The sequence below is a fragment of the Ochotona curzoniae genome, unplaced genomic scaffold, assembly GCF_017591425.1.
Source record: "Ochotona curzoniae isolate NIBS_2020 unplaced genomic scaffold, NIBS_Ocur_1.0 contig_3660, whole genome shotgun sequence".
NCBI classification, from domain to species: domain Eukaryota; kingdom Metazoa; phylum Chordata; class Mammalia; order Lagomorpha; family Ochotonidae; genus Ochotona; species Ochotona curzoniae.
Genome location: NW_024465939.1, coordinates 7426 through 20799, shown reverse-complemented (window position 1 = coordinate 20799; position 13374 = coordinate 7426). Strand labels below are relative to the sequence as shown.

General features: G+C 41.6%; 1 long non-coding RNA gene across 1 annotated transcript; it reads left to right on the top strand.

Moving 5' to 3' along the window:
- Window positions 1-8270: 8270 nt before the first annotated feature.
- LOC121158225 lies at window positions 8271-12653 on the top strand. The gene is made up of 4 exons (XR_005884171.1): window positions 8271-8507; window positions 8855-9005; window positions 10948-11090; window positions 12544-12653. It is a non-coding gene; the product is annotated as an uncharacterized LOC121158225 (long non-coding RNA).
- The last annotated feature ends 721 nt before the right edge of the window (window positions 12654-13374 follow it).

The window sequence follows — 13374 nt, the reverse complement described above, 5'->3', positions numbered from 1 at the left end:
AATGAGCGATCAGATCAGGATGTTTTATGAACACTGGCTGGGGTACTGGTAGTTAAATTTCTAATATCTGCATCCCAGAGCTCCCACTCATACAGGGTAAAGATGTTGACAGAACAGTCTTTAAGGGATCTCCAGTGTGTTGAACAGTCCATTTTTCTTCTGCTTTAGATGTGACCTTCTTTAACTGGGAATGGTGAACCTAGGGGGTGATTCCTGCCACCTTCACAGCTGTAGAGTGCTCAAGGTCACTGGGTAAGGTCCTTTCCAAGCAGATGCTTGGGTCCACAGTTTTCTTAACCTATGACATCTCTGTGTGTAAGAGTGGCAGTTATGTCAGTGTCCACCACAGGCTGGGAGAGCCACAGCTGATACATCTGCTGCACCACCTGGACAGGCCTATTGGGACCTGAGTAGCCTACTGTAATTTTAACCACCTGGCCTTGTCGGACAGGACTGCCAGAGGAGGCTGTAACCATTACTTCGGAAGGCCCCACTGGTGTTAGCTTCACCTCCTTGGCTACTGAGTTAGTATGGTGGTTGCCGTTAGTCTGGACTGACAGTCACATACAGACTCCCCAAAGGGATCTGGAAGCAAGGTGTGACTTAATTAGTATCTTCCAAGGAGGAAGAATTGAGCCAGTGATCTGCCCTTTAGAGTGACAATGCACAGTGATCTGTGTGCACTGTGGTGGACTATCTAAACGTGACCTATTCCATCTCCCAAGTAACTCACAAATAGCTGTTCTCAGATAAATCAGCAAGCTTCAGGTAACAATGTTACGATCTTGTAATAAGATTCAGTCAATTTGCCTAGCCTTAATCCTTATTTCTCAGATAAAGAGATTAAAGATCTTCCTCAGTACCTCATTGAGGCTGCCATATACAGATTCTAGCATTAAGTCATCTGTTTTTAAGTGGGGACCCTCTAGAGGGTACATTTCAACAATCACACATAAAGACCCTCCCTTCAGAACCTGTCAGCTTTCATCAATTTGGCTTAGGATTGACACCAGTGACTCCATCTTGATTTTCATGCCCTCCTTGCAATGAAGATTCATTTCCCAAAAATCAGAGCTAATAAATCATGTTCATGTTCAATTTCTCCCTTGTTGCCAGGTTTAATTTGACCAGGTTATTGATCCAGTCTGATTTTTTGGAGGGAAACATCTGACAAGGAGTCAGTGTCAGATACCCTTTTAAGACACATAGCATCAAAGTGGTTTTAGAAGGAATAGGCCTTACGCTAACCTCACCTGATACTTTTTGTCATCTGTTCTATAGACATGGGTTAACACCTGAGAGTACTAGGCCAACATTACCTTACTAGGAATCACATTCTGTATAATTCTGGCAGGCAATGGACACAAAGCTCAAAGTCAACATAAACAAATCAAGTTTGTATCTTTAACCATAGGACAGGCTTAGGCCTGCTTCCCAAGTGTCTCAAAGGTTGATCAACTGTGGCTAGCTCATGCCAACATCTAGATCATTCTGCTGAACAAGTTTAGTTGCCAAGGAAGCACCAGTTCATAAGACCAGAACTACAACTTCAGGAAGGATGAGTTCCCCTGAATAGAACGGTAGCTAGTCCAAAGCTACAAAGATTTTCAATGCTTGCATCTATTGTAGCCATATGCATTGGTCTGTTAACTTGCACATGATTGAAAACCCAGTGCTATGTTGGTTGCAGGTGTGAGGAAATGAATATGCTACGTGAAGTTGAAGACAACATACAACTTTATAAACAGTGTACTATAGTTTACGTGTACTTTATACAAACAGTCACACGACAATCACAGACTTAACAAACTCCCAGAGACAAAATGCCAATCCAAGGCAGACATTAAGTTGCAATGCTGGAGAACGTCATTGTGCAAAGCCAGATTGCTGTCTGCAGTACGCTCCAGGTGTACTCACTACAGTCTTAAACCCTCAGGCCTCATAAGAAACAGGCTTCCATTGTTTGGTACCCGTGTAACTACTTGACTGATAATTCCCTGTGCCTCTATTTCAGCACGGGTTTGGGGCCCACTTTCTTCACTCAGAACAGTTGCAGATGAAGTATTAAAAAGTGACACTTAATCCTTTGAAATTGTAGGGCTTCCTGAGAATTGCTATTTTACTGTAACCTGAGGGACTATTGAAGACAAGCACTCTAATATTTTCAACCCCATCCTGTTAAAACAATCTCAAAATCCTGACAACAGAAATAGTTAAACTCATTGAATTGGAAAGGAGTCACATGGCAGTTTTGAAAAATCCCTCAGGTGCTTTCAAACTTTTGTCCCTTTTAGCAACCATGATTGATAGTAACACAGAACCATGAAATTTCCCAACATATTAAGCACGTTTGTATCACAAGAATTATATAGCTTAATTTTACATCTTGGCAATATTTTGCATACAATCCAAATAACCAAATTCGTTTTTTTTTAACCAGAGGGGAAAAGAAATATCTGACTTTCGTATTTTCTTCTCCTTTTGAGATGCCCAGGGGCCCATCTTAATGTCAGAGTAACCAAACCTCCCAAATATGCCAGGAGACCTTACTCAAAGCATCTTTTAAAACTTGGCTCTTTCAAAAACAATAAGAACTTGACAGCATCGTTTTACAATTTCAACTTAGACTTCAAGTAATTCAGATAGTCACTCAAATTTTCTGCAAATATTTTACATGCAACCCAAAGACATTCCATCTGCCAAATTCCTTGATCCTGCACCTAGCTAGGAAGTCAGTTTATAATTTAAAATAATCTTAGCACAGTATTTGCACAGTTTAGCAACACATTAGAAACACATTCAGTATATTTAACAGTTTGTTAAATATTTAAGAGGCTGGGAGTATTTGCTTTCACGATTAGAAATATTTTCCTTGTTTATCTGCCAGTTTGTACATTTAACATCTCCTGACCCAGCAAACAATGACACACTCTGAAATTTTCCTAAAGCAACACTAGCTAGAAAGGAGTGGCATAAAACCAAGATCTATTACAAGACCATTCCTCATTCAGTTTCAAGGGACACGATGACCAAACAATGCTACTGTAGAACACCACCTCTTAAGCACATCTACCTTTAGTTTTCTGGAACAGAAAATTCTTTAAACTCAAACTTGCAAACTACACCCCAGGGAACTGTTAGAATAGAGCTCTGATTACCAATTGTCGCAGCACTGGACCTATTTAAACACAGTTTTAACAATATAGACAGACATCACAACAGACGAGTGGTTGCCACACTCGATCCAGAAACCTAACAGGAAACCAAAAACTTGATAGACTGTGCTTTGCCCCATGTTCAGACAAAAATGAAGCTCAAATGAGACAGAACAGAACATCCTTAGAACAACAAATTTCCAAACACCGGTGCCTGCCACTCTCACTAGCGGCTGCTACAACACAAAACTGAGAGGAACTCAAACACCTGAGAATCAAACCTGATGGAAACCCAGAAACCTGGGGACCCAAGCCCGACGGCTCATAATTACATTGTGTATAGAACCCAACTCAACAAGTTATGCTGTGCCCAGCCTCCTCAGAGTCCCAGATGAGTACTCCGAATAGAAACAAGTGGTGGGATATAAACTCACCTATAACCAGGAATGACTCCTCCTCCGAAAACTCAGCACGAAGCCCGTGAGTCAGGAAGCTGGATACGCTGAGGGACCTTATCAAGTCACTTCATGGTGACCTCCCCAGATTGCCAAGCCAGATTCCAGAACAAAGGACGGCCACTGCTAAGCTCTCACCAGAGACTTAACTCTGGCTGGGGCCTCCAAAATCTTGGCGAGAGCACCAACGGACACAAGTGCAGGATGTGAGGAGGAGTCTTCATGGACTAAGCTTGGCAACCGCAGCTCCAAGCCACATCGCAGGAACAACTGCACCACCCAGCCAGAGCTAGGGGTTTTTAAGCTCTCATTAAGCCAAAGCAGCTGGGCATTTTGAGTCAACTCAGGTGGTACCTATTACTAATCAATCAACTTGCATACCAGGCCAATCAGGTACAGAAGCAGATAGCTGTGTTTATCCATCGCTGGAAACCTAGTACTGCCTTGGGGTGCCATTAGCCAGCCAGCTGCACCCTATCACAAAATTAGACCGCAAATCAAGTTTCATAAACTGAAGAAGATTTAAACCTTCCATAGATCTTCACATCACAAAGAATAAAACTAGAAGTCAACAAGAACAACAAAAGAAAATTTAAATACGTGGAAACTCTACAAGCTGCTCCTGGTTGCCAGCGATTTTACTGAAGAAATTAAAAAGGAAATCTTTCTTAAAACAAATGAACATGAAAATACAACACATAAAAACCCAAGGGGTACAGCAGAAGTAGTACTAAGAGGGAAGTTTATACCAGTAAGTGCCTACAGTGAAAAGTACAAGTAACTTCAACAAAAAAAGCTATTGGTCTACCTCAAGAACTAGAAAAAAAAAAAAAAAAAGAAGAGGAAGAAGAAGAAACCAAACCTAAAATAAGAACGAGGCAAAAATAATAACTACAGAACAAATAAATGAAAATGAAAAAGTACAAAAGATCAACAAACTGAAAAACTCATTTAAAAGGATATAAACAAAATGAACCAACCTTTAGTCAGACTAACAAAGAGAAATATTTAAAATTAAAAAGGAGACATTAAGAGAGATTTTGTTAAAAACAGGACATGGAGATACGTTATGGTCTAGCTAACACACTAATAGGATATCAAAGAGATGACAGCTTTGCCATGTTGACAACAATATGGGTCACAGCAGCCACAATAGGAAATCAACCAAGGTGTCCAACATCAGATGAATGAATAAAGAAAATATACCATGCAGCCAGAATGGAAAATGAAGTCCTGTTGTTTGCAGCAAAATGGATGACACTGAAGGACATAATATGGAATGAAGTGAGCCAGAGAAAGACAATTCTGCATATTCTTCCTTATACATCGGAGTAAAAATTAAAACAAAACAAAAAAAAAGCTCAATCTTAACATAGAATACTGATTACTAGAGATTGGAAGGAGTAAGATATACAAGAAGTTCAGATTAAACACAACAGGGAGAGCTGGGGAATGGTCCGTATATTGTGACAAATTTACTAACATAAGATGTTCTTAGGGGAGTGGGATGAAAGGTATATAAAAACTCTATCACTACCTCACAAATTTTATTATATACATTTAAAATTATTCTGAAATAAATTGTTATAAGGAAAAAAACATGAGCCTATGAAAGACTATGATGGGGCTGGTGTGGTGGCTCAGAAGCTAAACCCCCAGCTTACATGTGCTGGGATCCCATATAGGCACTGATTTGTGTCCTGACTGCTCCACTTCCCATCCAGCTCCCTGCCTGTGGCCCGGGAAAGCAGTGGAGGACGGCCCAAAGCTTTGGGACCCTGCACCTGCGTGGGAGACCTGGAAGAGGCTCCTGGCTTCGGACTGGCTCAGCTCCAGCCGTTGTGGTCGCCTGGGGAGTGAATCATCGGACGGAAAATCTTCCTCTCTGTCTCTCCTTCTGTATATCCGCCTTTTCAATAAAAATAAATCTTTTTTTTTTTTTAAAGAATCTGGTCTGGGAACACCTCAGACAAGGTTTCTTTGGGGATCTCCCCAGTGGAACTGCCGGACTCAGAACCCCTAACCATGAAAGGACAGAAGATGGAACAAGTCAATCAACCACCTCAGCTATATGTTGGCAGCAAAATACGGGGCAAATGGAGACTCTATGATGGACTATGTCAATCAGTGGATTCTTCAGCAACCTCATCATGTTTGGAGTGGCGAGACTGGCAGCAATTCATAACTGGTAAACTATTGAAACCACGTGAACGAGTATCTCAGAGCATGCCCTACATACGGGACTTGGTGTGGGTGGGAAACTGGGTGGGGCTTCTCCCTTAATATCCCCCTTTACCTCAGATACATGAAGGAAACAATATGGAATTAATAATGTGACCCACTTTCCTGTAGCCCTTGAACCTTTTTATCCAAATTAACTATGTAAAGATTGTCAAAATAAAATTTAAAAAAATAATTAAAAAAAAGAAGAATCAGGTGCTGCTCTGCCTTTTTGAGATGGAACATTCATTTTCTCCTGCCCTGGGGCACCTGATTCTCAGGCCATCCCACTTCAGCCCTTAGACAAGTACTCTGCACCCTGTCCACGTCTGGTTTTGAGGCATCTGGCTCCAGAGTAAGAATTACAACATCAGATGCTCATTCTCACATCATTAGACTTAGCCTAACTGCACTATCAGGAATCCTGCTTCTGCACCTGCACACAGCATGTCACAGAGCCTCTTAGCCTCCATACTCACATAAACAAGTTCCTGTAATGCATCTTCCTGTGTCTCTCCCATTGGTTCTGCTTTCCGGAGAGCCATGTTGGCTAGGTGGTGAGATATATGTGTGTGTACATTTTTCACATTATTCTTTCTACATTTCTGGTCTGTGTCTGGAAATTTTCCATGAACATGGAAAATTATTATGGTAAGGAATAGACTGACAAAAACAAGAGAAAACTGTTGTTACCATCCAATCCCTTCTCACAAAGTGTTTAACTCTGAGCCAGTTTGACTGTCAATACAGAGAACTCAAGACCCATTATTATTCTCCACCCAAAAAATGAATTTTGCCATTGACGAATCTTCACAATTATCCAAAATAAGCAAGAAAATTGCTTCTATCATGCTTTGATTAACAGTGGCTTCATTCATCTAGCATCTCAGGCATGTATTCGTATACATCAGTTAAATGTATTATTATGTCTTTTTCTCATATTTTCTCTATTTTTTTAATAACATTACATCATTCTACTTATTTCCATTGCTACTTTCCATTTATGGCAAGTGACTCTTATTTTTCATTTACAGTAGTTTCTTTTCCAAATCAATTAATTTTAAAAAGCAGTTTGGGTAAGAATTATAAAGGTGATAACTGAATGGCTGAAAGTTAAAAGCACTAAGCAAAAAAGAAGAATAAAAACTACATGATTATCTCAAAGGACGCAGAAAGTACTTGATGAAATGCAGTATCTTCATGACAAAAGCCTTAAGCCAAGTGGGTGCAGGGGGACACTCATTAGCATACTGAAGGCAGGATATGACAAACCCACCACCAGCATCACACTGAATGGGAAACACTGGAAATCATTTCCACTAAGATTTGCAACCAGACAAGGATGGTCGCAGTCACCAGTGTTAATCAATACAGTTCTGGAAGTTTCAGCCAGAAGCATTAGGCAAGAGAAACAAACCAAAGGATCCACATCGCAAAGGAGGAAGTGAGATTACCCCTGTGCTCCAGGGTCTGGGGGCCTGGCCGGTGCTCCAGAGCAGGTGGGTCCTGGCCGGTGCTCCAGGGCAGTCGGTGCCCAGGGCGGTGGGGGGGGGGGGCCTGGCCGGGGCTCGAGGGCGGCCGGGGGCAGCACACTTCGGGGGAGGCTGGGTGCACCTCCGCACGGCCGGGGTGCTGGGACCACGCACTTGGCGGAGGAGGGAGGTCCGAGGGGCCCACCCCGACCTCGTGCCACATGTTATTTTTTTTAAATTCATTCCTGGAATTTTCCTGAGAAGTGACAAGAATTTCTTTGGTTGGCAAGCAACAGCACAAAAGATAACTTTACTCGTTTTCCCACAATTCTGCCCTGCTTGCTACATTACATAAATTGGACATAGTGCAGACACAAACGTCATTTTTCCAGAGACTCTTGCACTGACAAGTCATATCAGCTTCATGCTGCTCAGTTTGCTCCTTTTCAAAATAATGGAAATATTCAAATAGGTTACCTTTCACTCTGCATATAAAAGAGCTTGCTTTGTTGAGGATATGTGAGAAAATAACTGAGTAAGATGTCATGCCTAGGTGGTACAGAAGAAAGATTATAGTATTTCCTGATTTGCACATGTGCCTGTATATCCACTGGAGTTTTGAGTTTTGCTTTTGATAGTCAAATGTAAATAAGAGATCCTGGACATAGATGCTAGAAAATTTGGGAATTTTAGGTGTATTGCTATGTAGTATTTGAAAGATGAATCTGAAATAAAACACGTTATGCCTTTTATACTTCTCAGGTACTATTTATGATGTATGTGAAAAATTCCCATCTTCTCACGGGACTGCTAAGCTTCAACACAATTGACACTTTGGCATGGATACCTAGGGGGCGGGGGTGCTCATTGCATGGGTAACCTTAGCCTCTGCCCAGTGGTGGCCAAGAACAGCTTGCTGTTCCAGGCAAATCAAAGTATTTCTAGACATTCCTCGTGTCACCTGAGGTCAAAATCACCCTCAATTACAAACCACTATTTTAAATGGCAATACATGTGTAGTATTTTATGGATTTCCTTTTCTGAGTCTAGAGAAGCAGCACTTTGTCAGGAAGTTAACCCTTGGTCTCATTCATTATTTGTAGGACTTTGTGAAATGTGAGAATAAGAAGAATGCTACTCCCAGAAGTAATTTGGACTTCCCTGTTTCAGAGCATAGAAATTCTTCCATCAAAAAAGAACAGAAGGTTTGTCTTCATTGTCAAGAACATTTCTGTAACTTTAACTTATGTATATTTAAACCAGGAGATAAATAAAGATAGCAAATTCTGATCAGTACTTATCTAGAATGCCAGGTGTGCCCGGTATAACTCAGTTATCTTCCCTCTCCTGGGGGCTGTCTCTGCTTGGGAAGGAACCTAAAGCATTTGATCAATACGGGCACTGCTGATGTCATACGTGCCCGGTGAGGCTCCTCTTGCGTTTCTACACGAGAATTCATAACCTATCTGTGGCCTCTTTAATTCACCTGCAGCCATCACTTGTTTCCTCTGGCATTCCTCCTCAACAGTAACAAAAACTCTTCGTTTATTAGGTTTCCATACGTCCATCACCTAAGAAAACATACTCTTTACGGAGTCAGGCACCCACGATAGATGTAAACTTGACCACTAAGAAAAAAGAAGGAACATTTCAGAAATTTGGAGACTCCTTACAGCGTTCTCCAACAATTCTTCAGTCAAAAGGTTTGTAATGCATGGTGATCTTTCCATGAGATGTAGAGTACATTCTCATCTCTCATGAGCACATAGCCTCAACAGCTGCTTAGCGGATATCGCACTTTAAACAGGCCTGGTCCTGCATTGTGTACAATGAGAAGAAGTAGTTGAAATGATGAAATAGCCAGGTGTTTGCTTTTACCACCTGCGGAGACCCAGTAAAGGACAGGAGTGTGGATGCAGTTTGAGGCAGCAGTAGGTGTCCTGCTCGTGGCAGGTGGAAAGCCCTTCGCGGGGGAGCGTGGACGATGAGGTGTTTTGGGGATTAGACGAGTGGAGCACTAGTATGAACTGGACACCAGGGGTGGGGAGAATGGGCAGGGTAGGGAAAGGGCCTGGCAGTGGGAGACATTAACTCAGTGAAACGGATTGTGTGATTAATATTTGCTATGAAAAACGACCCAGAGCTTCTCAAACGTCTTGCTTAGGTGCCCTTTAACTTTGAATAATCATTTTCTTTGTACGGTTATTTACAAAAATCACTCTGACCATTAGAACCTAAGGTGAAAGGACCATGGAAAGATTTGCTTGTGAAAGTCTAAAGTTCCAAAAATATGTCATCATTAGAAGGAATATGGTGTCATCTGGAACCTGTTTTGAGCTAGTCAGTGTCACTCTTTCCGGTGAAGATTGAAAACACCCTGATGTGTTCCTACAAGTCAGCTTCGTGTTCATCCACAGTTTGGGGGATTCAGATTTGTGAGGCCTCTTGGCTGTCCTTTCTTAATTAAAAATTTTTTGTGAGATAACACATTCTCATGTTCAATTATAGCCAGAGACTCAGCCCCACTAAATGGCTGAACCAACAGCAAAATGATCATAGTTCAGCAGGACCACAGGCATGAACTTTTAGATACGGAGCGTCAAAACTATCAGAGTATGCCTGACAGATTCAATACAGTTTGACAAAACATACTGTATTCGTAGCAAACCCTTCTCTTTTTTCTTAAGGATTTGTTGACTTTATTTGAAAGGCAGAGTTACAGCAAGAGGGAGAGACGGATCTGCCGGGCTGATTCATTCCCTAGAGGCCACAATGGCAGCAGCTGAGCTGTTCCAGGTCTCCCGGGTGGGTGCAAGGGCCTAACGACCGGAGCCCTCTCCACTGCTCTCCCAGGCCTTCAGCAGAGAGCAACCAGGACATGAACTGGTGCCCATGTAGGGTGCTGGCACTTGCAGGCAGAGGATTGGGCAACTAAGCCATCACACCATCCCCGATGTTCACTGGACATCTTCACACATGAATAGGTACATCTAGTACCTTACTATTTTAAATTGTGCATAGTTGACTGGTTATGAGTTTACTGTTGCAGAAACCTCTTTCAAGTGACAAACGAATTAAAGATGATTGTGTTACAAATTATCATGTCGTTTTAAGATGATGAAACATTAGATAAGTTGTATTTTGTTGGGCCAGGTTTGTACATGAGGTTAATCTGCCCCCTGACGTGCTTCCATGTATGTTCTGGTTCATGTCTAACTACTCCAGTTTGAATCCAGCTCCCAGTAATGGCCAGTGTGTAGACTGCTGCCGTGCACATGCAGACTGGACAAAGCCCCTGACTCCTGGCTTTGGCCTGGCCCAGCCCTCGTCACTGCAACCATTTGAGGAGTGAACCACCAGATGGAAGATCTGTCTCTCCCTGTGTTTGTAACCCTTTCAAATAAATAGACAAATCTTTAAATTTATATATGTATATCGTTTATCTTTTTGTTTCCTTTGCTATTGTTCCATGCATTTTTTAGGCATTTAATTTTTCCTGTTTGTGAATTCTCTGTTTATGTCCTAATACCAGTTCATATTATAGTATTTTTCTTTGAATTTGTATCTGTTGTTTCTTTATTAAGGACTTCAAGCTTTGCAATAACAAAATAATTTAATTCAGAAATTAATATTTTTATTTTATAGCAAAGAAGATCATTGAAACAATGAGCTCTTCAAACCTCTCAAATGTAGAGGCAAGTAAGGAAAATGTGTCGCGACCCAAACGAGCCAAACGGAAATTATACACAAATGAAATCTCCTCGCCTCTGGATATATCTGGCCAAGTGGTGAGCTGGCGTTTCACTCTTCATCAGTATAAACTTCCTGTTTTTTTGTTTTGTTTTGTTTTCTCAAGAATTCCTAATGTTAGTGGTACTGATGATTTGAATCTCTACTGTGTAGACCATATTTCTTAAGACAGCCAGTGCTGGCGATGCACCTTTATCATAATGACACATAGACACCTCATCAGTGTAAACAAGTGTCAGGCTTTTTGTATTTGACAGTTTATCATAGGAATATATTTTCATTAGTAAAGTTGTTGCTATTTTGTAATTTTTTTGCATCTACCATTAATTTTTTTTTATCTTTATCATGAACCTTGTATAAATGTGGGCCCAGATGCGCCTGGTAAGAAGATGCAGCTGACATGTGGCTGTGTCCTCGCGCCCTGGCCGAGAGCCCTCCAGGTTCTGCAAGGGAGATGGTTGTCGCCCTCCTGTATGGCTCCTCCTCTTCACGCAGGACCTTCCGTCATTAGAAGGAATGCTCAAACTTTTCTGTAATTCTCTTGTTTGCTTAGTGGATGAAAGTAAAGGCAGAAAAGTAATTAAAGAATAAAAAATATTCAAAAGGAAGTGGTCAAGAAGAGCCAAGAGAGACTTTTTGTTTGTTTTTTGCCGCAGGAACTGCCAGATGTTAGATTGATGCTTGAAGACACAGAGTTAGAGTCACTTAGGACATTGGGGCTGTCCTGCTAGTTACCGTCTGTGCGATTAGTATGTAATTTCAGTTCTTGGCTGAGAGTTATTTCTTAGTGGCAGAATACTGTACTTTGTAAGTTACATACTCATTGCCACGGTGGAAGATCCATTTCTTAAAAATGATTTGAGACGGGCCCGGTGCGGTGGCGCAGTGGTTAAGGTCCTCGCCTTGCACGCCCAGGATCCCATATGGGCGCCGGTTCTATCCCGGCAGCCCCGCTTCCCTTCCAGCTCCCTGCCTGTGGCCTAGGAAAGCAGTCGAGGACGGCCCAAGGCTTTGGGACCCTGCACCCGCGTGGGAGACCCGGAAGAGGCTCCTGGCTTCGGGTCGGCATAGTATGGGCCCGTTGCGCTCACTTGGGGAGTGAATCATCGGACGGAAGATCTTCCTCTCTGTCTCTCCTCTCTGTATATCTGCCTTTCCAGTAAAAAATAATAAAAATAAATCTTAAAAAAAAATGATTGGAGGCAATTGCCTCCAACTTTCTGGTAATTGTTTCAAACTATCCATGTCTGGAATTTAATACAGATTGTAGGTTACTTTTTAATTTTAGAATTGTGCAGCTAGATATTTTACTAAATCGATTACTTTTTTAGGCATGCATTTTTATAGGAAATGGTTTGCCTCTGGTGTCTGAGGACAAAAAAATGCTTGTTTATGTTATTAATTAAGTGGATGAGCTTATCATCTGTTTCAAACTAGCTTTTTTTTGTTTTTCACTTACGTTTGCTGAGACTGTGAAATTACTGATTTCAGATTTTAATGGACCAAGGATTGAAGGAGAGTGACCACCAGATTCTAAAGCGAAGACTTCGAGCAAAAATGGAGAAATGAATGGTTCATGGAGGACATTACAATGTAACTTTATAGAGTAGGGCTGAACGTTACAATGATTATACACATAAAGATAACTCTGTATATTATGGTTCATTAAATACCTCTATATAAAACAGTAATCTCTATACATAGTGTTATTTTAATGCAATAAAGAAAGTAAGTTAACAGTTTGTCTGCTTTTTAAACCTTTTCAAAAACAGATTCTTGGGCCTGATGCTGTGGCTCAGTAGCTAAATCCTCGCTTTGCATGTGCTGGGATCCCATATGGGAGCTGGTTCTAATCCCGGCAGCTCCACTTCCCATCCAGCTCCCTGCTTGTGGCCTGGGAAAGCAGTCTAGGACGGCCCAAAGTCTTGGGACCCTGCACCCGTGTGGGAGACCCGGAAGAAGCTCCTGGCTCCTGGCTTTGGATTGGTGCAGCTCTGGCCATTGTGGTCACTTAGGGAGTGAAACCAGTGGACCGAAGTTCTCTGTTCTGCCTTTCCAATAAATATTTTAAAAATCTTAAAAAACAAAAATGACAAAAACCAGTTTCTTTCCAAGTAGCCTATATTTCCACTTTGGAGCAGTGAAGATCCTAGCAAAGACGCTGTCATTCTCATCTGTTTTTCTGCACATGATGTCATAGGCTGATTATTCAGTTTCTCATATTTAATAGTGTCTGCTAGACTGTGCAACTGACTTTAAAAAAACAAAAAGAAGATGTACTAATTTTATTTGAAGGGCAGAGTCGGGGAGAGAGGAGAGGGC